The sequence below is a fragment of the Bos grunniens genome, chromosome 19, assembly GCF_055505025.1.
Source record: "Bos grunniens cultivar Pamir isolate PY7600 chromosome 19, Bosgru_T2T1.0, whole genome shotgun sequence".
NCBI lineage: Eukaryota > Metazoa > Chordata > Mammalia > Artiodactyla > Bovidae > Bos > Bos grunniens.
The window spans coordinates 57,815,999-57,841,994 of record NC_141183.1 but is presented as its reverse complement, the minus strand read 5'-3'; the positions used below and the strand labels follow the sequence as shown (position 1 = coordinate 57,841,994).

At 41.7% G+C, this 25,996-nt stretch overlaps 1 long non-coding RNA gene across 1 annotated transcript in view; it reads right to left on the bottom strand.

The window, feature by feature from the left end:
• Positions 1-25,658, bottom strand: part of LOC147352783 (uncharacterized) — a 33,688-nt gene extending 8,030 nt beyond the window's left edge. The window contains exon 1 of the long non-coding RNA XR_015148358.1: positions 25,359-25,658. This is a non-coding gene — a long non-coding RNA (uncharacterized LOC147352783). The remainder of the gene's footprint in view (positions 1-25,358) is intronic.
• Between the last annotated feature and the right edge of the window lie 338 nt (positions 25,659-25,996).

Here is a 25,996-nt window from a genome sequence, read left to right as displayed (position 1 = left end):
ATGTTCAGGCAGATGCTGACTTCCATGCCTTAGGATAGTACAGAAGGGAGTCCTATATTGAGTGAATGAGTTTGGGCTTTTAGGTTCTCAAACTTGGCTGTGTCTCAGAATCATCTGGGATCAGGGCTCAAGAATCTCTTAAGTCCTTCAGGTATTTCTGATAAAGTCAGTACCTGCACAGGCAATTTAGACCCTTTGGACTGGAGGATGGGTCCCTTCGCACCTACATTAGACTGTGATGGGATTCTGGTGGCAAGGTCCTGAGAGCAAGGAGATAGGAAGATTAAAAGAAAAAAGTGCCAAGCATACTTTGCAGTATTGGGGTCGAACGGATGTTTCATGTAGATGGGTGGTTGGAATCTAGTTGGAGTGAAGTTAGGGCCAGTGTGTGGAGAGTTTTAGGTGTGAGGTATGGAAGCTTGAGGTTATATCAGGCAGGGTTCCGTGAGAAATGTGACCCAAAGGAAGTTGCAAAAATCCCTCATTCTAGAAGGGTGAAGAAAGGCAGTTCCAGATGCTGTATTTCATTCCTCTTGGAGTTCACCATCTTGGAACCTATAGCTTGACTCATCACTTTCTATTTTCTTCATTTCTGAGCTACCATCAGTTGGACAATGTGTGGTGATAGATCCGTGATACGTTTTTAAGGCATCTTTGCATCCTTGGTATGTGGAAAGAAAGTGAGGACTTTCATGTAGGTAGTTCTTCAAGGTTGTAGAGGAAGCATCCACACATCTGCTCAAGTGAAAAGCAATAGTCTCGAGATCACAGTCTTGATGATGTCAGAGGTGCCAATGGCTGGAAGCCAAAGTTCAGGGATTTCCTTAAGAGACAAGTTCTGCCTACATCCAAGCCACTGAATTCTGTAATGTAAGCACTTTTGTTTTTATCTCAAGGCAATTCTCAAGTTAATTAGTTATGATTACTAGCTCTACTGCATGAGAATGCACAGCAACAAAAGCGGGAAATGAGGTCATCAGGAAGATACCCCTGAGTGTTCTGAGACAGCAAAGGGAGGAACTGCAACTGACCACACCGACCAATTTAAGTCTTAAAAAACAAAAATCTAAAACAAAAACCTCCTCCCCAGTCCTCACGAGCCAAAGACAAATACTGTACTTTCACAGCGTTCCTTCTCATATCTGCCCGCCTCCTGCGGCCGTGTCACTGAAGATGGTTCAGCGGGCAAAGAACAGTGGGGCTGGTCAGAAGCTCTGCATTTAAGGGCTTGCTTGCTTTTGTCAGCTACGGGATTTGGGGCCAGCCAGTTTCATCACCTGTTGCAGGTAGAGATGCCAGCCTTTTAGGGTGTTGGGAGCCTTGTGAGTGAAGCACCTATGACCATACTTATTGTTTGACAAATGCAGATTGAGTTCATGTTGGTCTCCACTGTAGGTCTCTGACTGAGCTAGCACGTGATTTGCATGGCCCTACCTTTGTGCCTTCAAGATCATCCAGGATCGTCTCCACTATTCTAGCAATGTTCCTAGCTACATGTCTAAATCTGCATGCTTTCAGGGAGCATTGTAAGAAGGTGTATAAGGGTTTGGGAGTTCTATTTGTTTCTTAGAGCTGCTGTCACGAAGTACCAAAACCTGGGGGGCTTGAAACGACAGACGTTTATTGTTTCATATTTCTAGCAGCTAGAAGTCTGACATTCAGGTGTCGTCCTGGCCGTGCTCTCTCTGATGGCTCTAGACAGGACCTCTTCTTAACTCTTTCATCTTCTGGGCTTTGCTATCAGCCCTTGCCATGCTCTGGCTGCAGACATATCATTCCAGCCACGTGGCTGTCTGCTCTCTGTGGGTCTCCACATTATCTTCCCTTTGTGTTGTCTTCCTCTGGTTTCAAAGTTTCCCTTCTTATAAGGATATTAGTCATGTTGGATTAGGGTCCACTCTAATGAGCTTCTTTTAAGCTGATTACCCCTGTAAACATCCTATTTCTATATAAGGTCATAAGCTGAGATAGTGGGGATTCGGACCTTAACATAACTTTTGGGAGGCATGCAATTCAACCTATGATAGGCGCCATGGATACCTGTGTTCAAACCTTGGCCTTGCCATCTATTACATATGATCTTGGTTGAGTTATTTATCTCTCTAAGCCTTGTTTCCTCATCTGTAAAATCAGGACTATATTATTAATCACCTCATGAGGTTGTTTTGAGGATACATTTTTCAAGTGTCTGGCAAATGATGAAGGAGAAGGGCATTTTCATAGACATATCACTGATTTTTAGAGAGAGGAAAGCCCTTTCCCCAAGCCCCCAGAAGGGGTGGGTCACATTCCCATGTCCTCAGTACAAGAAAGGTTGGGGAAGTGGATATCTGATATTTTCACTCTCAACAATGAGACATGGGCCCTGCCAGCTATAAAAAAGTTAATACGCTGAAACCTCAGTTAAAGAGAGTTGGGAGACCAGGAAAGGGCCCCAGATGACAGCGGAGCCCAGTGAGAAGAAAGACTCTTCTTTCTTGGTGAGGACTCACTTACGGGCTCTTTGCTCGCGACAGCCTCTCACCTTCCTTTTCTTCTCTGTAAAAGCACGGTCCTCCCCTTGTGCTGTGGGGACTCACGTGTGGCTCACCCTGGTTGCAGATCCCAAATTGCAATTCTCTGCTGACTCTGAAAAAACCCATCTTTGCTGGGGAGATACCTGGCCTTCTGTTTGTTTTAGGTCAATGAAGCAAAGAAGAGGTAAGGTTTGGTGGGAAATAGTCATCAAGTAGGCAGTCAACAGTGTCTTTCCTATTCCTTTCCTTTGCATTTCCCCCAAAGAACTTGGGCTCTCTCTGAGTGTTTATACAATAAGTGCTCAGGTATGAGTCAACTAATGGTGGGCAGTGGTAGAGTTGGCTGGGGTTCCTCTCCCCACAGTTCAGGGGCCTGAATGGCAGTTTCCTTCCACCCCTTGTGACCTGAATCACCAAACTTAGTTGAAGATGTGACACTTTCCTCAGAGAAGAGTACAGTTTTGCCATCAAGGGTACCTGATACATTGGTCCCTTTACCATGTCAATAAAGGAATAAGACAGATACCACCAGCTGTGTTGGAAACTTATAGGAGGAGCTTATCCCTCAGATTTTGTTCAGCCTCAGAAACTAAGCCTCAGGTCCCCAATTACCCAGAAGTGTTTAGGAATGATAGTAGATAAATTCAGGAAGATAGAAAAGCTCTTTTCAAGCGTGTTTCTTAGCATGGAATTCCTTTTTCAAATAGACGCTTACAAAGGAGGCTAATGACCCAGAGGGATGGTACGGGGAGGAAGGTGGGAGGGGGTCCAGGATGCGGAGCACGTGTACACCCGTGGTGGATTCATGTTGGTGTATGGCAAAACCAATACAATATTGTAAAGTAATTAGCCTCCAATTAAAATAAACAAATTTAAATTAAAAAAATATAAAACATATTTCAGCCATAAAAAAGTTGAGCACCAAAGAATTGATGCTTTTTAAAAATTTTTATTTATTTACTTTTTATTGAAGGATAATTGCTTTGCAGAATTTTGTTGTTTTCTGTCAAACTGCAACATGAATCAGCCATAGGTATACATATATCCCCTCCCTTTTGAACCTCCCTCCCATCTCTCTCCCCACCCCTCTAGGTTGATACAGAGCTCCTGTTTGAGTTTCCTGAGCCATACAGCAAATTCCCGATGGCTATCTCTTTTACATATGGTAATGTAAGTTTCCATGTCACTCTTTCCATACATTCCACCCTCTCGTCCCCTCTCCCTATGTCCATAAGTCTATTTATTCTCTATGTCTGTTTCTCCATCGCTGCCCTTTCAATAAATTCTTCAGCACCGTTTTTCAAGATTCCATATATATGCACCAGAATATGATATTTATCTTTCTCTTTCTGACTTACTTCACTCTGTATAAGAGGTTCTAGGTTCATCCACCTCATTAGAACTGACTCAAATGTGTTCCTTTTCATGGCTGAGTAATATTCCATTGTGTATATGTACCACACTTCTTTATCCTTTCATCTGTCACTGGACATCTAGGTTGCTTCCCTGTTCCAGCTACTGTAAATAGTGCTGCAATGAACAATGGGATACATGTATCTTTGTCAATGTTGGTTTCCTCAGGGTATACGCCTAGGAGTGGGACTGCTGTGTCATACGGTAGTTTTATTCCTAGTTTTTTAAGGAATCTCAACAGAGTCTTCCATAGTGGCTGTATCAGTTTACATTCCCACCAACAGTGGAGGAGCCTTCCCTTCTCTCCACACCCTCTCCAGCATTTGTTGTTTGTAGACTTTTTGATGATGGCCATTCTCACCGTTGTGACTTGGTATCTCATTATAGTTTTGATTTGCATTTCTCTGATAATGAGTGATGTTGAGAATCTTTTCATGTGTTTATTAGCCATCTGTGTATCTTCTTTAGGGAAATGTCTGTTTAGGTCTTTTTCCCATTTTTTGATTGGGTTGTTTGTTTTCCTGGTATTGAGTTGTATGAGTTGCGTGTACATTTTGGAAATTAATCCTTTGTAAATTGTTTCACTTGCTATTATTTTCTCCCATTCAGAAGGTTGTCTTTTCACCTTGCTTATAGTTTCCTTTGCTTTGCAAAAGCTTTTAAGTTTAATCAGGTCCCACTTGTTTACTTTTGTTTTTATTTCCATTAGTCTAGGAGGTGGGTCATAGAGGATCTTGCTTTGATTTATGTCATTGAGTGTTCTGCGTACGTTTTCCTCTAAGAGTTTTATAGTTTCTGGTCTTACATTTAGGTCTTTAATCCATTCAGTTTATCTTTGTGTATGGTGTTAGGAAGTGTCCTGATTTCATTCTTTTACATTTAGCTGTCCAGTCTTCCCAGCACCATTTATTGAAGAGGCTCAACGGATGCTTTTGAACTGTGGTATTAGGAAATACTCTTGAGAGTCCCTTGGACTGCAAGGAGATAAAACCAGTCAATTCTAAAGGAAATCAAGCCCGAATATTCATTGGAAGGACTGATGCTGAAGCTCCAATACTTTGGCCACCTGATGGAAAGAACTGACTTATTAGAAAAGACCCTGATGCTGGGAAAGATTGAAGGCAGGAGGAAAAGGGGATGACAGAGGATGAGATGGTTGGATGGCATCACTGACTCAATGGACTTCAGTTTGAGTAAGTTCCAGAAGTTGGTGATGGAAAGGAAAACCTAGCGTGCTGCAGTCCATGAGGTTGCAAAGAGTTGCAGACAACTGAGCGACTGAACTGAACTGAATTGATTCTGCTTGAAATGGGTTAGTTGGGAAGCCCATCATGCCTGATGCATTTGCCTTATTCTTTTGTAGTGTTTTCTAAGACACCTTTTTGGAAGTACTCAGCCACCTTGAAAGTTCAAAAACCACTGGATTAAATATTCATTGGTGAGGATGTTACTTCCATCAAGAGTACATACTGGAATAGGCGTTTTTGTGCATATCACCTCATTTAAAGTTATGATGGGAATACTATTAACCCTATTTATTATAGAATGAAACTAAGGCTGAGAAGTAATTTGCCCAATTTGTACAGCTGGAAAGAGGCAAAACTGGGTTCAAAAGCAGCATAGCAAGTGGAGGGTCTTGCTCCCAGCCAATGGGCTACAACTGGCACACAACCAGATTTGTGCCAGAATGTGATCTGTATACACATCTAGATGTTGCAAGGATCCGAATGCCTGCCTGTGGTTCTAAGCGATGCTATGGAGAAGGTGAGTCCTGTTCATATGCCTTCGGGTGTTGTACGGATACAGAATCCTGTGGGAACACTGGCTGGAAGCTTTGTCTATGGATCAGAAGACCAGGAAGTCTCTGTTCCCTGAAGTTGGTGCAGGATTTGCAATTGACTCTAGGAATGTCTAGGAATAATGTGGGGATCCTGCTGTTCCACTGGGAACAGAGAGTACCCTCTCTTTGGGGAAATGGAGCAGATTAGAATTCAGAAGAAACCACAGAGAAGGAGGCTGCCCACGGGTCTGCAGGACCTGGAGAACTGGCCTGTGGGCTTCCTTTTTACTAGAGAGAGGTTCCATTCTCCTTCCCAGACTCAAGATCAGATAAAGACATTGTGGAGAGGAGTTGAAAGCGGCATCCTCGCCAATGAACATTTAACCCTGTGGTTTCTGAACTTCAAGGTGGCTGAGTACTTCCACAAAGGTGTCTTAGAGACACTGCAAAGGAATAACGTACATGTACCAGCAGGTGGGCCTGCAACCCCATCATATACTTTGAGTTCCTAGCTGAACCACTGACGTAATTTTTACTATAAACCTTACCCTCGACCTTTTGACCCTTCTTTCAAAAACATGATCATTGCTGAAAACTTCTTGACTTTTCCTGTGAGGCAGGGCCTGGCTAGTGGGAATGTCCTGTAGGAACCTTGTCACCGTGTCCAGCTGAGCACCGCAAGCAGAGGGAGAACAGAAAGAATCTGGGTGGGATCTTGTGCCTGCCTAGATACTCTGTTGTTTTGGCCTCAGCACGGGTGAAGGGGCTGAGAAGTAAACAGTGAGCTGCACAGGAAAGGCAGGGCAGGAAGAAGGATGTGCTGGGAAAAGAACAATGCCCTGCAGACTATCCGCAGCCCAGCCTGAGAACTAAATGGTTGGGAACACAAAGGCAGTTTGGGTTTCTCATAAAATCAAAACCCATTGTATTGTAGTTCTTATGGAGTTGGATTTAAGGGTGAAAACCTCTCCCAAACTTCTGGTCTCAATCCTAGATCTGCTAAAATAGACTCAATAATGGGACCTGAGCATCCATATTTATTTTATTTTTTAACTTTACAATATCCATATTTTTAATAAGCTTTTCAGGTGTTTCTGCTTAGCTTGCTCTTTGAATGGATTTTGGGGATGCATAACTCACATCTTTTGGTTAAATCCCCCCAATCCATGTGGTTTATAAGAAGCACTGAGGTGCAAGATTTCCTTTGATTTCTAATAATAATTATCACGTGGGTTGCATTTCATAGTAGTTGAAAGAACTCTGGTTTGGGAGCTGGAGACCTCAGATCTAATCATCATTTTCTTTCAATTTCCAGTGATAATTTGGACTAGCCACATAACTGCTGTTTCTTAGAGATAATGGTTGCTCCTTGCACTATCTTATAATCATCACAGAGTCTGTGTAATAGCAGGGGCATATCTCTTATATGCAGTGTTACAAAATTTCTTCTCACTTAGATTTTCCAATGCTTCTCAATTTCTTTAGGCAAATTATAGACTGTAGCATTTCACTTATCCTGAACTTAGCTTGTCATACAATCACAATAAATGACGTAAGGGAAAAGCACATTTATGTGTGCGCATGTATACAAACATCCATTTTCTTTCTCTCTGTTTCCCTCTCCCTCTCGCTCACACGCACCCCTTTAATTAAACGGCCAGACCAGATGGCACTAAGTCTCAAGATACTTTACATGCACGTAATCCTCTTAGACCCTTACTCAGAGCTTATTTACTCTTACTCTATGTGTAATTCTAACAGAGCTTGGTGATCTGGCTGCTAAGCCTTATGTAGAATAGAAGCAGCAAATAGAACAAACATGGGATGAGATGGGGGGATGCTGAGACCATCAAAATCGAGTGTTGTATGCTCATCAAAAAAGACAGAAAAAGAACGAGAGAAAGAAAAAATGATAACAAAGCAATTTGGAGCCACTGAGTTTAGGGATACACAATCCCTCGTGCCTCCATGGAGCCTGGCAATGCTGTGATACAGCACAGTCTGATCCTTTCTGTTTCTGAGGCTGACTCTGAATCATCAAAGTGGCTAAATTAGGTTCTGTATTTTAGGCTTGAAAAACACGGACATGGGTACTCTAGCTAAGAAAGATGTATATCTAAAACGTTAAAAGCCTTCAGAGAAGATTTGGTTTCTGAGAATCATTGGAATCACATAGTTTTAGAACTGGAAAGTGTCATAATCATAATAGAATTACAATTTATTACGTAATGTTTTGACAATAACCTTCACAATTGAGCTAACCAGACACGACCTACTGTTTCCTGTTAATAGAAGTTGGTGGGCTAGACAGAGGAAGTCTTTTTGCCCTCTTTAGATGAATCTTAAGATCCTCTCCAAAAGTATAGAGAAGGAAGTTAGAAGTAAAGAATTTATAAAGTGCTACTCAAGCTGCACATGTCCAGACATCCTTCCTACTCCTTCCCTTTGAGAACCCTGTATTCCCTAGCACACCTACATACCATCTGCTCCATCCTGGCCGCCCGTGTGAGTGTGCGTGCTCAGGCACTCAGTTGTTCTGACTTTGTGACTCCATGGACTGTAGCCTGCCAGGATCCTCTGTCTATGGGGTTTCCCAGGCAAATACTGGAGCAGGTTGCCATTTCCTACTTGGATCCCTAGGTCGGAACTTTGGATCCCTAGGTAGGATTTTCCAGACCTAGGAATCAAACCTGAATCTCTCCCATCTCTTGCACTGGCATGCAGATTCTTTACCACTTAGCCACCTGGGAAGCCCCTGTCCACCTACCCACCCAGGCCCAAATCTATTTCTGTTCCTCAGTCTAGCTCAGCACCACCTCCTCCAAGACACTGTCAGGAATTTTTAGTTGAAACTGATCTCTCCTTCTCTGAATTTCCATGGTATGTTACTAATCTCTCTCATTGTACATTTCAATTTCTATATTGTAGCACTTTGTTTTTAAATTATGGCTTCTTCCTTTTAAGAACTTGTAAATTGCTTGAGGACAGAATCTGGATTTGGTTCATTTCCGTGTCTCCAAAAGCTCTTGGCACAGTGTTTCACAAATACGAGGCATTTGATAAATGCTTGTCGAGTAAATAAATGAATGAATCAAGCCAGCCAGATATCTGTCATTTGCATTTGTCAATGCTACATTGCTGTATTACAGAAATAAATCAGGGACTCCAGGGGAAACATGAATTTACAGACAGAGGTATTAACATGGAAAGTTAGTACACTGATTCTTTTACCTTTAGGGAAGTAACAGCTTTCCCTTTTCTTAAAGTATGGGGCTGAGTGGTGGTCTCTCTCAAACGAAGAGAAAGTCATTGATTATCATCAAATTGTGGCCTTGTACTTATGGCTGCAGCTTTAAAGCACACTTGCTAGACACTCTGATCCCTTGGCTGTTAACAAAAGCAGTCTAATAATACCTTATATTTGCATAACAAAGAGTTTTCAAAGTGCTTTAGTAAACATAATTTCTTTTGGCTGTCATGACAAAGTGTAATGGCAGGTAAGACAGATGTTACTATCCTTAATTTTCAGATGAAGACTCTGAATCTCAGTGAACTAATATAAATTACAGAAGAGAAGCTACATGAGAATTCCCACATGTGCCATTCTTGGCAGCTCTCAGTCTGGCACCTAAGCCAGTAAAACACACAGCAATAATTGATCCACACCTTTCTTGTTTGGTTCAGCCCAAGTGTTCTTCTGCATCTGTGAACACCCACAGTGAGCATTGCTTCCACCACTCATTTTGCATTTCCTAACTTATATTGCTAGTGCTTTTTTTTTTCATAGAGGTGATATGATGGTTAATTTTATGTGTCACTTGACCAGGTAGGCCATGGTCAAACATTAGTCTACATATTGCTGTGAAGGTATGTGTTTTTAGATCAGATCAATATTTAAGTCAGTTGGCTTGGTGGAGAACATATTGTCTCCCATAATGTAGGTGAGATTCATATAATCAGTTGATAGCCTTAAAAGAAGAGGAAATTTCCCTAAGAGAGGATCTTGCCTCCAGAAGCCTTAAACTTGAGTTGTAACATTGGCTCATTTCTGGCTCTTCAGTCAGCCTGCCTGCTCTGCAAATTTTAAACTTGCCAGGCCCACAATTGTGTGAGGAAACTTAGAGTAAATCTCTGTCTCTCTCTACATTCATACATATACAGTGTGTGTGTATATAACTGTATACACACACACACACACACACACACACATTCACTAGTTCTATTTCTCTGGAGAACCCTAATACTGACAATTCCTAATTTATGAAGATAATTAGTTTTATAAATATGTTTAGCTTTAGCATAGAAGAACTCAATGAATTCATAATGACACAAACATTTAAAAAATGATATCTTCCCATCTGAAAGCAAACAAACAAAAAATGTCAACAACAAAAACAACAACAACAACAAAAATACCACAAAACTCTGGGCAGCATTGGAAGGGTTTCAACTCCTTACTCTGAAAACCGATCATCACAAGGAATGAGTTCAGTGTTTATTCTGTCCTTCCTATAAACTGTACTGAAAGTAACCCAGCCCTAACCAATGAAGGATAGTCTTCTTTTTATTTTTCTCTTCTTGACTTAAATTTTTAATTTTTATTTTGTACTGAAGTATAGCTGATTGTCAATGTTATGTTAGTTTCAGGTGAACAGTGAAGGGACTCAGCTGTACATATACATGTATTCATTCTCCCCCAAACTTGCCTCCCATCAAGGCTGCCATGTAACATTGAACAGAGTTCCATGTGCTATACAGTAGGTCCTCTTTGGTTGGCATATACTTCTTTACAAAAGAATTCTAGTTAATAAATGTGGAAGGAGTGATGGAGCTAGAATTATTTCTAACTCCTAACACATGACTATTTCTTTGTACTGATCACTGAGGAAGGCTTTATTTCTCCTTGCTATTCTTTGGAACTCTGCATTCAGATATATCTTATATCTTTTTTTCTTATATCTTTCTTATCTTGTATCTTTCCTTTTCTCCTTTTCTCTTCTTGACTTAAATTTTTAATTTTTATTTTGTACTGAAGTATAGCTGAAGTATAGCTTTTCACTTCTCTTCTTTTCACAGCTATTTGTAAGGCCTTCTCAGACAGCCATTTTGCCTTTTTGCATTTCTTTTTTTGGGGGATGGTCTTGATCCTTGTCTCCTATACAATGTCACAAACCTCCATCCATAGTTCATCAGGCACTCTATCAGATCTAGCCCCTTAAATCTATTTCTCACTTCCACTGTATAATCATAAGAGATTTGATTTAGGTCATACCTGAATGGTCTAGTGGTTTTCCCTACTTTCTTCAATTTAAGTCTGAATTTGGCAATAAGGAGTTCATGATCTGAGCCGCAGTCAGCTTCTGGTCTTGTTTTTCCTGACTGTATAGAGCTTCTCGATCTGTGGCTGCAAAGAACATAAGCAATCTGATTTTGGTGTTGGCCATCTGGTGATGTCCCTATGTAGAGTCTTCTCTTATGTTGTTGGAAGAGGGTGTTTGCTATGACCAGTGAGTTCCCTTGGCAAAACTCTATTAGCCTTTGCCCTGCTTCATTCTGTACTCCAAGGCCAAATTTGCCTGTTACCCCAGGTGTTTCTTGACTTCCTACTTTTGGATTCCAGTCTCCTATAATGAAAAGGACATCTTTTTTGGGTGTTACTTCTAGAAGGTCTTGTAGGTCTTCAGAGAACTGTTCAGCTTCTTTAGCATTACTGGCTGGGGCATAGATATTGAATGATATTCAATATATTGATATAGATATTCAATGATAGTGAATGATTTGCCTTGGAAATGAACAGAAATCATCTTGCTGTTTTTGAGATTGCATCCAAGTACTACATTTCAGACTCTTTTGTTGACTATGATGGCTACTCCATTTCTTCTAAGGACATGGAACAACAGACTGGTTCCAAATAGAAAAAGGAGTACGTCAAGGCTGTATATTGTCACCCTGCTTATTTAACTTCTATGCAGAATACATCATGAGAAACGCTGGGCTGGAAAAAGCACAAGCTGGAATCAAGATTGCCGGGAGAAATATCAATAACCTTAGATATGCAGATGACACCATCCTTTTGGCATAAAGAAGAACTAAAGAGCCTCTTGGTGAAAGTGAAAGAGGAGAGTGAAAAAGTTGGCTTAAAACTCAACATTCAGAAAACTATGATCGTGGCATCTGGTCCCATCACTTCATGGCAAATAGATGGGGGAACTGTGGAAACAGTGGCTGATTTTACTTTTTTGGGCTCCAAAATCACTGCAGATGGTGACTGCAGCCATGAAATTAAAAGACACTTACTCCTTGGAAGGAAAGTTATGACCAACCTAGACAGCATATTAAAAAGCAGAGACATTACTTTGCCAACAAAGGTCTGTCTAGTCAAGGCTATGGTTTTTCCAGTGGTCATGTATGGATGTGAGAGTTGGACTATAAAGAAAGCTGAGCTCTGAAGAATTGATGCTTTTGAACTGTGGGTCCCTTGGACTGCAAGGAGATCCAAGAAGTCCATCCTAAAGGAGATCAGTCCTGGGTGTTCATTGGAAGGACTGATGTTGAAGCTGAAACTCCAATACTTTGGCAACCTGATGCAAAGAGCTGACTAATTTGAAAGGACCCTGATGCTGGGAAAGATTGAGGGCAGGAGGATAAGGAGACAACAGAAGATGAGATGATTGGATGGCATCACCGACTCAATGGACATGAGTTTGGGTGAACTCTGGGAGTTGGTGATGGACAGGGAGGCCTGGTGTGCTGCGGTTCATGGGGTTGCAAAGAGTCGGACACGACTGAGCAACTGAACTGAACTGAACTTGACTTAGTGACTGAACAATGCAATCATTCAGGCAATGATCGGCAATGAATGAAATCATGAGATGAAAGGTCGATGGAGAAATTTATGACGGCTTAACCATGTGGACACCACTTGAATCCATTCATCAATTTCTTATTACTAAAAGTGGGACAACCAGACATTGTATATCTCTTGATATGAGGCAATATATAGCAAACAGAACCTTTAAGGAAGAACTCTTGCCAAAAAAGTTTTACCCGAACAATGTATAGGAAATACAGCAGCTAAAAAGTAAATAATGAAACAAGTGAATCAATTCCAAGTGTGTAGGGTGACCAAAAACAGAAGAGTGTTATTCATAATTATGCTGGGACAAAAGACATAAACTGTACCAGGCAAAGCTAGAAGAAAGATCATCGTAAAAATTGAGTTTTCTGATTGCAATGACATGGCCCAATTTTGCTCACCTATTTCCTTCTTTTGGTGTTCAAATAACACTCAAAAGTTTGCTTCCTGAGTCAGACAAAGATACAAGTTCTATGTCTGCTGAGTCTGCAGTGAAGACTACAAAAACGTGCCCACTTGACTCTTGGAGGCTGGAAGAACTTGTATCTCATCTGACCACCAGGCAGAGGTGTCCCCTTGCCAGTCTGTGGGCATGGGGGCTGCATTATGAAGTGCTCCCCCAATGCCTTTCTGTCCATGGGGCTCCCAAAGAGTTGGACACAGCTTAGCAACTGAAGAACTACAATGACTGAGATTCATTGTAGTAAAATGGAAAAATACACCTAAATACAAAGAAGAAAATTTGCACGATTTCCCAGATGCAAAACTAATATTAGGTTGGTGCAAAAGTAATAGCAGTTTTGCCATCCTCAGGTCCCCTCAGAAGTCAGGAGGGTCACTTTCTTCTTGCCATCACTGTTCTTGGTGAACTTTGCCTTCTGCATGGCAGAGACACTTGTCCATCCACCTGCATGTCTCAGGGTTACTCAGCCTTCTCCAAACATGGGGTCTGGGCCTGCCGATGGGAGTTTACCCAGAGTCTGCGTGTACCCCGCCTGTGAGGCTAGACATGGGGCTCCACTGGCATTTGGATGAATGGCGTTTGGATGAATGGCATTTGGGTGAATGGCGTTTATTGAATTTTGCTGTTTGATATTGAATACATTCTTAAATAAATGTGGTTATGCATCATTTTAATGCATAATTCTTGATTTATATGTATATTTTTGTTGATGACTTTTTACTTTCTATTTATTTTATATTTATTTTAGACTAGGGAAATGTTAGACAGAAAGCAAATTTGAGCAGTTTTCTCATTCCAGTTCAAAATGGGTCATAAAGCGGTGGAGACAACTTGCAACATCAACAACACATTTGGCCTAGGAACTACAAATGAATATGCAGTGCAGTGGTGATTCAAGAAGTTTTGCAAAAGAGACGAGAGCCTTGAAGATAAGGAGGGTAGTGGTAGGCCATAGGAACTTGACAATGACCAAATGAGAGGATCATTGAAGCTGATCCTCTTAGAACTACACGAGAAGTTGCTGAAGAACTCAACGTTGACCATTCTAAAAGTAGATTATGACAACTGGCGATGACTAGCTCAGTGGCTGGACTGAGAAGAAACTTCAAAGCACTTCCCATTCTTCTTTCTCAAGACTGCTTTGGCTATTCGGGGTCTTTTGTGTTTCCATAAGAATTGGTAGAGACGTCTGACAGAATGTGGTCCACTGGAGAAGGGAATGGCAAACCACTTCAATATTCTTGCCTTGAGAGCCCCATGAACAGTATAAAAAGGCAAAAAGATAGGGTACTGAAAGAGGAACTCCCCAGGTCAGTAGGTGCCCAACGTGCTACTGGATATCAGTGGAGAAATAACTCCAGAAAGAATGAAGGGATGGAGCCAAAGCAAAAACAACACCCAGTTGTGGATGTGATTGGTGACGGAAGCAAGGTTCAATGCTGTAAAGAGCAATATTGCATAGGAACCTGGAATGTTAGGTCCATGAATCAAGGCAAACTGGAAGTGGTCAAACAGGAGATGGCAAGAGTGAACATTGACATTTTAGGAATCAGCAAACTAAAATGGACTGGAATGGGTGAATTTAACTCAGATGACCGTTATGGAGTGAGTTGCCATTTCCTTCTCCAGGGGAATCTTCCTGACCCAGGGATCGAACCCAGGTCTCCCGCATTGCAGGCAGACGCTTTACCGTCTGAGCCACCAGGGAAGCCCATAAATCAACGAAATGCACTGAAAACTATAATGCCTGCAGCCGGCATTGGTCAATGGAAAGGGCTCAGTTATTCTCCACGACAGAAGCTGACTGCATGTCACACAACCAATGCTTCAAAAGTTGAACGAATTGGCCTACAAAGTTTTGCCTCATCCGTCACATTCACCTGAACTCTCGTCAACCGACTACCACTTCTTCAAGCATCTCGACAACTTTTAGCAGGAAAAACGCTTCCACAGCCAGCAGTAGGCAGAAAATGCTTTCCAGGATCTCAAAACACAGATTTTTCCCCTATGGGAATAAAGAAACATTTCTCATTGGAAAAATTGTAATGGTTCCTACTTTGATTAATAAAAATGTGTTTGAGCCTAGTTATAATGATTTAAAATTCATGGTCGAAAACTACACACAGTTAGCTTTGCATCAAACTAATAATACTTAAGTACATGTGCTTTTAGGCAGACATATGTATAATTTTTGTACTGTAATGGAACCATATTGTATATGCTATTTGGAAATTTGCTTTTATGCACTTAATATTATATCATTAGTATATTACCATGTCAATAAATTCACTGCTACAATGAATGCCTACTATTCCATTGTAATGCTGCACCATAATTTGTTAAACCATTTCTGCTTTTAAACATTTAGCTTGTTGCCAACATTTTGCTCCTAATTAAACTTTGTTATGTTTCCATCGAAGAAATTTACGAAAGTGAAACTGCTGGGTTAAGATGCTCTCAAATTGTAAAGGCTTTTGGCACATACATCTGGTCAAGTTGCCCTACAAATAGTTCGTATATATGTATATGCTCAGCAAGAGCATGTGAGCCCTCATCTTCACCCCCTGCCCCCAATCCCAACATCATCATAACAGCTAATGTTTATTGAGCTCTTAGTATGTGCCTGACAATGTTCTAAGCATTTTATTCTTGGCAGTTCACTTAATTGTCAAAATTTCTGTGTGGTAATTACTAGAATGATTCAAAACATATGACGGGACAACTGGTTATACATAATTGTATTTTAAAAACAGAAGTATGTGTGGGACTTCCCTGGTGATCCACAGGTTAACAATCGGCCTGCCAACCCAAGGGACATGGGTTTGATCCCTTTCCTGGGAATGAAGACCTCACATGCTGCAGGCTAACTAAGCCTGTGGTCCGTAACTACTTAGCCTGTGCGGCCTAGAAGCCATGCTCCACAACAGGAGGAGGCACCACAGTGAGAAGCCCAGGCAACCGAAACCAGAGAGTAGCCCCCAGTCCCTGCAGCCAGAGAAAAAAACAGGCCGCATGGCAACAAGGAGCCTGTGTGCCACAAGACCCAGCAGAGCAAACACACAAACAAAACCCCCAAACTGAACAAAACACCAAAAACGATTTAAAAAAAAACCCCAAAACAAAATCTAGAAGTGTGTGAATAAAAGCAAGTAAATAAAAAGCTATTTCCCCATCTTAAAATCCCACTCAATTGAATAAACACTGTTAAAATTTTGTGTGTATTTGTCTAGGTATTTTCTAAGCTTACGAAACGTGTGTAAATGTACTTTGTTTTTTGAACACAGAAGAGATCATGCTACATATACAATCAAATTCCTCTGCCATCAGCATTTTCCTTCTAATGATATATGATGGCCACTTTCCCACGGCAGTTCCCACAGATTGACCTCATTCCCTTTCACACTTGCATGACATTCTATTGTATGAATGTGCCATATTGGCTCATGTCTCTCATCTCTCTGACCAGGCTGTGAATTCTATTATCTATAGCACAACTCTTTGTCACTTAGCAAGATTTTAGCTCATAGAAAGTGAACAATGGGTGGAAAAACTGTAGAGTGTGTTTTTGTCTCTGAAAATCCAGGTATATGAAATGGAATAGCCCATCTGAGAATTGTCACCTTTAACAAGTTGCTGCTACTGCTGCTAAGTTGCTTCAGTCGTGTCCGACTCTGTGCGACCCCATAGACGGCAGCCCACCAGGCTCCCCTGTCCCTGGGATTCTCCAGGCAAGAACACTGGAGAGGGTTGCCATTTCCTTCTCCAATGCATGAAAGTGAAAAGTGAAAGGGAAGTCGCTCAGTCATGTCCGACTCCTAGCGACCCCATGGACTGCAGCCCACCAGGCTTCTCCATCCATGGGATTTTCCAGGCAAGAGTACTGGAGTGGGGGTGCCATCAACTCTTTAAAGTTATTTTAAAGTTAATGCCTTTAGCAACTGGTTCTATTTGGTTGTGTGTTTTTTGTGACTCATAACATCTTTGAAGTTTACCAATCAGTTGCACCACCCAAAGCATCTCAAGTAGATTGGAAAATCACTAGAAAGGTACTTGGGAGGCCTGGGTTTTGGTACTGACCATGCCGTGTGACCTTGAGCACGGCACTTTTCCTTTCTGCTGCTCCGTACTGTTGCACTAGGGTTTGGGACTGGGGCCATGAGATTCTAGGCTTTACAAGTCAGAGCATTATCCACCTCTGTGAGCCATGCAGTAAGAATAGGCATGACAGCTCACGTTCCCTGAAGAATCATGTTACCTCTTGGCACGTACGCTTGACATTTATTAAGAAGGAAAAGTACAGAAAGGGGAGCATATGACACAGTCTTAGAATGAGAGTGAGAAGTCAGCCAAATCTGCTGTACGGCCTCCCAGAAGCAGAGCTGGAGAAAACCGGTCTGTGCTACTCACTCTCTCCTACTTCAGGCACCTTCCAAACAGCTTTGCAACCACAATTTGGAATGCCATTAAAAGGGAGACAGTAGGGTCATATGTAAATTCAGTTATTTTATTTAGAAAGCAAAAGAAAGATACCACCTTATACATACACACACTCTGATTACTAATATGAAAAATGTACGTACAAGTGGCAGAAAATGCAGCAAAATAGTATGGTGATTATCTCTGTGTTATGGGTGTTTCCTATTTTATTTTCTATACTTTGCTCAAATTTTCCCTAAAGGATAGATAGTCCTTTTACAGTTGGAAACATGCAATCAGCAATACACAAATACTAGTAAAAAAAAACCCAACCATGCAATTACACTAAATACTACTGGAGATCACTTAGGGTAGTTGAAATCATCATTATCTTTCTTTCTGTTTCCAGAGTTTTTAAGTTTACCTTAACAAACAGGTATTAATTTGAGAAGGAAAAACAATCCCACTAGGGCAGTTGAGTACACCAAATTCATTCTCTCCCTTTTCTTTTCTAAAGAAACTCTGATTTGGTGGGGGTGGGGGGAGAATATCAATGTATCCATAAAAACTGCACCTTCCAGAGACAGTGGGGAAGACATTTGATTAAGTTCTAGCCAGTGAAATATGAGTGGAAGTTGTTGAGCCTATTTGACTGGTATCACGAGCATGATGCCTCTTTGCCTTCCCCTCTTATTCCTCTCTCTCTTTGCCTGGAACGCAGATGAAAGGTTTGGCAATGCCGTGGCGATTTTGTACAAAGATAACCTCAGAGTTAGAAATCATGAAGGAAAGCTGGTGGGGAAAAGCAAAGGTTCCTGGGCCCTTGGGGGTATCTTGGAGCCATTGTACTTTGTTGAACCATCTCCCTCCCAACTTCAAGACGCAGGAGAGGTAACAGCCTTCATTATGTTTCAGCCTCTGGGTTTTGTGTCATGTTAGTCATAGCTGAGCACAATCTCTAACTAATACATCCACTTACAAAAAAGCATTTTAATTCCTAACCGCTGTGACTATGTGAAAACGAGTTTTCAGGGGGAAGGCAGTTGAATTCACTTAGGATGGAAATAAAAGGCAATGTTCTACTAAAAATTAAGGACTGTCTCTGAGGCTCCAATAAATCCAATCTGTTTCACATTGTCAGTGTTTCACGCTTGGTGGTAAGTTCATTATTTTTACATTTGGGGACAATAAGTTTGTTAATATATCCCAGCAACTAGAAATCAATGCATCACCATATGCCTAAACTGAGACCATTTGTCACAGTTTATGCTCCTTCCAAAGAGTGCAAAACAGACCTTGACTTGAAGAAGCACCAACGTGGGGGTAGTTATTTGAAATGTCAGATGGAAAACATGTTCGAAAATGGGGTGCGTATACGACTCCTGTGAAAGAAAAGGACTCAGCCCTCCATTAAGCCTCCTTTGCGGCTCCCTGATCAACAACAATGCCCCAACCAAAGGCATATTTTCAGGACAAATCCTCCTATCTGTAGTTGTTTCGTCCTAAAATGCCAGGAGAGAGGAAAGGTCAGGAGAAAGGAGAGATGTGGGGTCAAAAAAGCCAGAGCTGGACGGACCTTGGGTGGCTGCTAATTAACTTCACTACTTTCTTCTCTAGGTGAGCAAGTGGGGCCTGAAGCCTCCCAGGGAGTGAGTATTTATGGTGAATTTAAAGTTCTTCCTTAGACAGGAAAGAATTTGGAGAATAAAGTGATAGATAAGAAGTGGATTTATTTAGAGAGACACACACTCCACAGACAGTGTGGGCCATCTTGGAAGGCAAGAAAGGCTTGAAAGATGGTGTGATTAGTTTCTACAGGCTGGGTAGTTTCATAGGCTTATAAATGAGAGGATTATTCTGATTATTTTGGAGAAGGAGCCAGGATTTCCAGAAATTGGGCCACTGCCCACTTTTTGACTTTTTATGATTAGCCTCATAACTGTCACAGCCCCAGTGGGCATGTGACTTAGCATATGCCGACATATTAAATGAGTATAGAATGAAGCTCAAGGTCTACTGGAAGTCAAATCTTCTGCCATCTTGGACCCAGTTGGTTCTAACCAGTCTTTATCATGTCCTATGGCTATATTGTTCTTTCAAAGGTTGTATCCTGCTCCCTTTACTCCTATTTCAGCAGCAGAGTTGACATGTGGCAGGACAAAGTACAAGAGAACTTGCAGTTGTTTTCCTGGTGGTTTAGTAGAGGAGAAATCAGAGGGAAAGAGGAAGTTGGGTGGTTTGGTGGTGCCGGGAATGGATGGAGAGGTGGAGGGACTCACCTCCACTGCTCTGGTTGCCCAGCCTCTTCGCCATGTGCCTGTGGGCGAGCAGAGGGGGGCGGCCCATCATCATCCCGGCTGCTTCGCTCATTACAAGATTACGTACCGCGTGGGGACGTCAGAGCAGCCCTGCTCCGTGACGTGGGGACGTCACAGCTCCCTTCTGTGTCTGGGGCAGTTTGTTTCCACGGGATAGTCATTCCTATTCTACAATTGAAGTAAGACGTCTCCCTTTCTCCAATAGGATGAATATTTCCTGATGTGTTCAGTCCTTTACTGGGTGCTGGGGATGCTGAGACAGGCACACTGGACTCTTTTGTTGGAGATGTTTAAGATCCAGCCAGAAAAGAGAATTCAAAATAAAGGAATAGGATTTACAAAGTAGAAGAACTTGCCTTTGCATATTAAAAAAAAAAAAAAAAACTCATCAAGGAATTTGCCAAAGCAGCCTTAGCTGTACAAAGATCTAGTCCAAACTTGAAAACTACTGCTCATTATTAAAAAAAAAAAAAAATTTCCTAGACAAGTTTCCCAACCCCATTCATCCAGAGCAAAACCTAGAGTTAGGTGGGGAGAGATTAGAGGCAGATTATTCCCCTTATACACAGACAAAATATGGGAGCAATGTGGTGGAATGGTGTGGAGCAGTGGTCTCCAAGGTGAAGTGAATAAGAAAATTTGTAACGCAATAAAATGTGTAAATACATATGTGTATGTATAAAGTATAGTATGTATATACAAAGTATAACTAGCTACAAATCTAGACTTAAATATGTATTTTAAATCAATGTATACTTATTTAAATATACACACAGAGATGAATAATAAATTTTTCTTTACTGAAAGGAACATAGGCTCAGAGGTGCTTGGAGGTCACTGGTTTGGAGAATGGGCTTTAGAGTCTTAGCTGCCCAAAATACATAAGATTGGGAAAAGGTCAGTACCTCTTAGAGTAACTAAGAGGTAACTTATATGAAGAGGCAGACAATATATGCAAAGTGTTTAGGAGTTTTTCCGGCTACTTGGCAAGATTTGTGAGGACGAGACTTGCATCTGTTGTGTGCTTAATGTATTTCTTGGGCCTGGCACAAGGCCTGTAAAAAGTAGGTCAAATATTTGTCAAATTAATGAGTGATCAATAGCTGTAATATACACAATTGCTTCCGTGTTAGCTGTCACTGTGCTCGTACCTGTGCTGCCCCAGCAACGACATTGGAATACACGGAAGTGACAATGGCATTGTGACTGAGATTACCTTTAGTTCACCCCAAATTTAAAAATAGGTAAATCATTCACAAACTTAGGTAACTTATTTTTAGTTAACACATGACTTGTGGACACCTCACGACTGATGGTGATTCATCAATATGCTATCACCAAACTTTCTATATTCTGTGATCTAATCTGATTGGATTCTTTCATGAGAGATGTTTATACAAATCACCATATAAACAGTGCTTTTTTTTTTTTTAATAAAACTCAGAAAGGGCAAATGAGAGAAAATGATGATAAAGTATAAGAACAGAAGAGATTTAGGTTAAATTAGTGTAGACTTTCTTGTCGTTTAAGAAACCGATTGTTTCCTTAACTGGACCTGATTTTCCTCCTGATTATGTGTCTAATGACTGTTACATAGAAATTCTTCTCCAAAACTCTGTTGTAATATTAGGTTTTCTGCCTTCCTTAATGGCAAGCAACGTGTCATAGGTAAATTTCCGTGGTAAGAGCGTCCTTATCAATTCTGATAAACAGTTCAGACTCCAAATTCCACTGCCGCGTTTCCCCTGCCGTCCTGTTGGCCAATTCTAAGCCTCCCCGTGGAGCCACAGGCTTCTCTCTCCCTGGTCTCCTTCATCCTCACCAAGTCCATATTTTTCTAGTCTCTCATAAGCCTTGCACAGCTTTCAATCTTAGATCACAGGTGAGCCCCCCGAGCTGTAGATGCACCCAACAGAGAACCAGCAGATCCTATCACATGGCTGGTGTCTAATTTAGTAACAGTCAAGTACTGAGAAGCTTTGAACGAAGAATAAGTATGTGCAGACAATTTCCCACTGTCTTAGGAGGATGTGAAATAACTGAGATCTTTCTTAATCTTAGTGTCACAAACCCTTATCTGGAACAGTGACAGCCCCGAAAGGTCAAAGTCGAGGTGAACTGTTACAGCAGGGGAAAGACACTGTTCTCAGGGAAGATGAAATAATGAGAAAAGGCCTGTTCTTCGTGCTCTTGAGCAACACTGGGCTGTGTCCTCTAGTTTTCAGGGGCTTTTGCCCGCCTCAAGAGGATTGTGTTATTGGTGTTCCCTGAAAGTAAAGGCAGTGAGGGATGTACTGCAAAAGTGTGCACTCAGTAGACCCTGCTGAGTATGCTCTGCTACTCTGCATAGACTCTGAGCTGCTGTGAAACTACAGGCAAACTCGGGGCTGAGCCAGGGTCCCAGGGCTCTGTGCATCCCATTCTGTCCCCTAAAGGTTCAGACAAGACAATCTGAAATTCCCTTGTCCCTAAACTAAGAACAATGGGTTCCTCCTACAAATTTTCTGGCAGTGAGAACAGTGAGTATCTGGCACTGACTAAGTGGCTTTTGAAGTAACGATGGCCTAGCTGGAGGGATGTGGGTTCTTTAGGGCTAGTTCTGAGGGCTAGTTCTTAGTTTCTTTTCTTCCTTCAACCCAGTAGGTTTGCACTTGGCCTCAATACTATCTTTTCTTTGTGACTGGCTCTTCCAGTTTATAGAAGTGAGAGTTCCTTCCTCTTAGGCCTCTCGGTTACCCTTTCCATTCTGTGAAGCAAAACCACAGCACATCTTCTTTCTAAAGACATTTCTCCTGTACTCCACTCTCCTTAAAATCACAGCAAATGACTACTCTGTGTAGTTCGATTTCCCAGGTAACTGTGAAAAAGCTTGGCCTTCTAGCTTCTGCCCAAGGCCCCAACTCAGCATGGTATCATAGCCAAAAGAATCATGTCACTAACCCCAAGTGAAAGTGAAGCTGCTCAGTTGTGTCCGACTCTTTGCGACCCCATGGACTGTAGCTTACCAGGCTCTTCTGTCCATGGGATTTTCCAGGCAAGAGTACTGGAGTGGGGTGCCATTGCCTTCTCCAGAAACTAACCCCAAAGGACCTTGAAATATTAAGCATCCCATTATGTGTTGCAAACATTATCTTGGAAATGGCAACCTACTCCAGTACTCTTGCCTAGAAAATCCCATGGACAGAGAAACCTGGTAGACTACAGTCCATGGGATCGCAAAGAGTCAGACACGACTGAGCAACTTCACTTTCACTTTCAAACCTATCCTAACAACTACCACAAACCAAGTGGCTCCAAATTTGGCTCAAATGGTAAAGAATCTGCCTGCAATGCAGGAGACCCAGGTGCAATCCCTGGGTTGGGAAGATCCCCTGGAGAGGGGAATGGCAACCCACTCCAGTATTCTTCCCTGGAGAATCCCATGGACAGAGGAACCTGTGGGCTACTCTCCATGGGTTCACAAAAAGTCAGATGTGACTGAGTGACTCACACTTTTAAGTGGCTTAAACAACAGGAATTTATTGTCTCACAGTTCTGGAGGCAAGAAGTCTGAGATCAAGATGTTGGCAGGATCATGTTTGCTTCAAAGGCACGAGTGTAGGATCTGTTCTGGACCTCTCTCTTACCTCTGGTGTGTGTGTTAATAGCCCAGTTGTGTCTGACTGTTTGCAACCCCATGGACTGTAGTCCGCCAGGGTCCTCTGTCCATGAAATTCTCCAGGCAAGAATCCTGGATTGAGTAGCCATTCCCTTTTCCGGGGGATCTTCCTGACCCAGAGATTGAAGCCAGGTCTCCTGCATTGCAGGCAGATTCTTTACTGTCTGAGCTCCTTGACAAGTGGTAGAATAGTCTTCACAGACATTCTCCTTATGTGTATGTCTGTGTCTAGATTCCCTTTTTCAGAAGGACACCAGTCATGTTGGATTAGGGGTCTGCTTGGCTCCACTATGACCTCCTCTTATCTAATTACACCAGCACTGATGCTGTTTCAAAACAGGATCACATTTGGCAGTAGCAGGGGTAATGACTTGAACACCCATCTTCAACTTGTCACAGACACTTTCTCTTATTTCCAAATTCCTGTGATGTGTGGCAGCTCTCCAACCCCATCCTGCTTCTCCTTGAAGCACTCCAAAACAAACCTGGGTCTTCAGGAGCATCTCCACCTTGGAGTGACGGGGCTCCCATACAATTTCACCTTATCAGCTGGTATTATAATAACAGTGGCTTTCATTGTGTTGAAATCCTACCATATGCCAGATATTTTATGGATATCACACTAAACCTCACCAACATTAACTTTATATTTAATGGGCTTCCCTGATGGCTCAGTTGGTAGAGAATCCGCCTGCAATGCAGGAGACTCCAGTTCGATTTCTGGGTTGGGAAGATCCCCTGGAGAAGGGATAGGCTACCCATTCCAGTATTGTTGGGCTTCCCTTGTGGCTCAGCTGATAAAGAATCCTCCTGCAATGTGGGAGACCTGGGTTCAGTCCCTGGGTTGGGAAGATCCCCTGGAGAAGGGAAAGGCTACCCACTCCAGTATTCTGGCCTGGAGAATTCCCTGGACTGTATAGTTCATGGGGTCACAAAGAGTTGGACACGACTGAGCGACTTTCCCTTCACTTCACTGTGTTGGAATCCTACCATATGCCAGATAGTTTATGTATATCATTCTAAACCTCACCAACATTAACATGTTTAAGTTGGGAAAGGTTTCCGCAGTAACAGCAGGTACTGACAGAAGGTTTTGAGCTTGGCATTTCTGGTACAGAGCTCTGCCTTAGGCCGCTTATCTTGGTGTCTTTCGGAACATCAGAAAATTCTCTGGCCCAATTATCCTAATTTATTTTTTCTTTGCTGGAAACCGCAGTCATCTTATTCAGAAGAGAAAATGTGAAAAACCGTTAGATTGTTTAACAACTTTTATCGAGCAACCTCCCAGGTATGTGATTCTAGCATGGGAGAGGGGAAACAAAGAACAAACACGGGTGTGGATGGCTGAGAAAACATCGAGAGCAGAGGCGACACGCTGAGGACTGAATTCAGACGCTGCCTCCCACGCAGACCAGCTGCGTGGCCTTGCACAAGTTCTAGTGTTTTCCTGAGCCTCCATTTTCTTATCTTTAAACGACCCTTAGTTGTGTCTGTCTCACAGGGGAGGGTGAGGATTAAAAGAGATGTGAATAAAAAGTGTCTGTTATGTAGTAGATTCCTGATAAACCTCTATTCTCGTCCTCCTTTCCTTTGCCTTGAAAGTGTTTTGTTTGTGTCCTTCCCATGGCTGTCATCCAGATAAAGCCAAAATACTGCATTTGCTTTAATAAAAATTGTGCGTGATGGGAGAATAATGTTAAAATTAAAAGAAGGTGAAATAAGGGAGCCTTAATTCCCAAACGAAGCAAAAATAAGGCTGTAGAATTTGACTATAAAAGGAACTCCTTGGTTCTAGTTGGCATCCATTTCACCAGGCTTTAAGACATTAGTTTCATAACTGTGCAACTAAAAATTCCACTGGGAATTAAAACTTCATTTGAGAAATAAGAAATAAATCATAAAGTTTTAAAATACAAACAGGTAAGAGATCATGCTTACCTGAAAGACGACTGGAGGACAAATAAGGGAAAGGGAATAATGGGATCTTTGCGTCTGTCCGGAAGCCAAGTGTTCTTGGGGAAATCACTCTTCCTTCTGGGCTATTTCCTCATTGGTAAAATTCTTAAAGATACTTCTTATAAGATTCTAAGTGTACGTTGCCATGCAGAAAAGATTGTTTTAAAAGCTGGAAAGCTTGTTACTTTTGGAGAACACAACTCCAAATGAACCACAAATCAAATGAAACAAAGACGTGGAAAAGCTTAACACCCTTTATTCCAACCTTCACCTTAGAGTGTCTTTGGTTTCCTCCTTTCCTTCTTTTTTCTTTCCTCTGACTTTATTTCTGTTCCCTTTTCTGTTGTAGTTGTTATTTTAACTATTTGGTTTTCTGTTCTTCTCCTTTCTCTTAGAATTTATTTTTCTTTCCTTCCATCTGTTAATTTTTTCTCTTCAACTGACCACAATATGGAATTGAAATATAATTGAAAGATAGGATTACAATTAATATTTTTGCCATCAGTTTTTTTGTGGCCCGTGGGTTTTTTTTCTTCACTGATATATTTTTGTCTCCACTAATTTATATACATATCCCCATGATGGGGAAGTAAATAAGGTTAGTCCAGGTGAAGTTCACA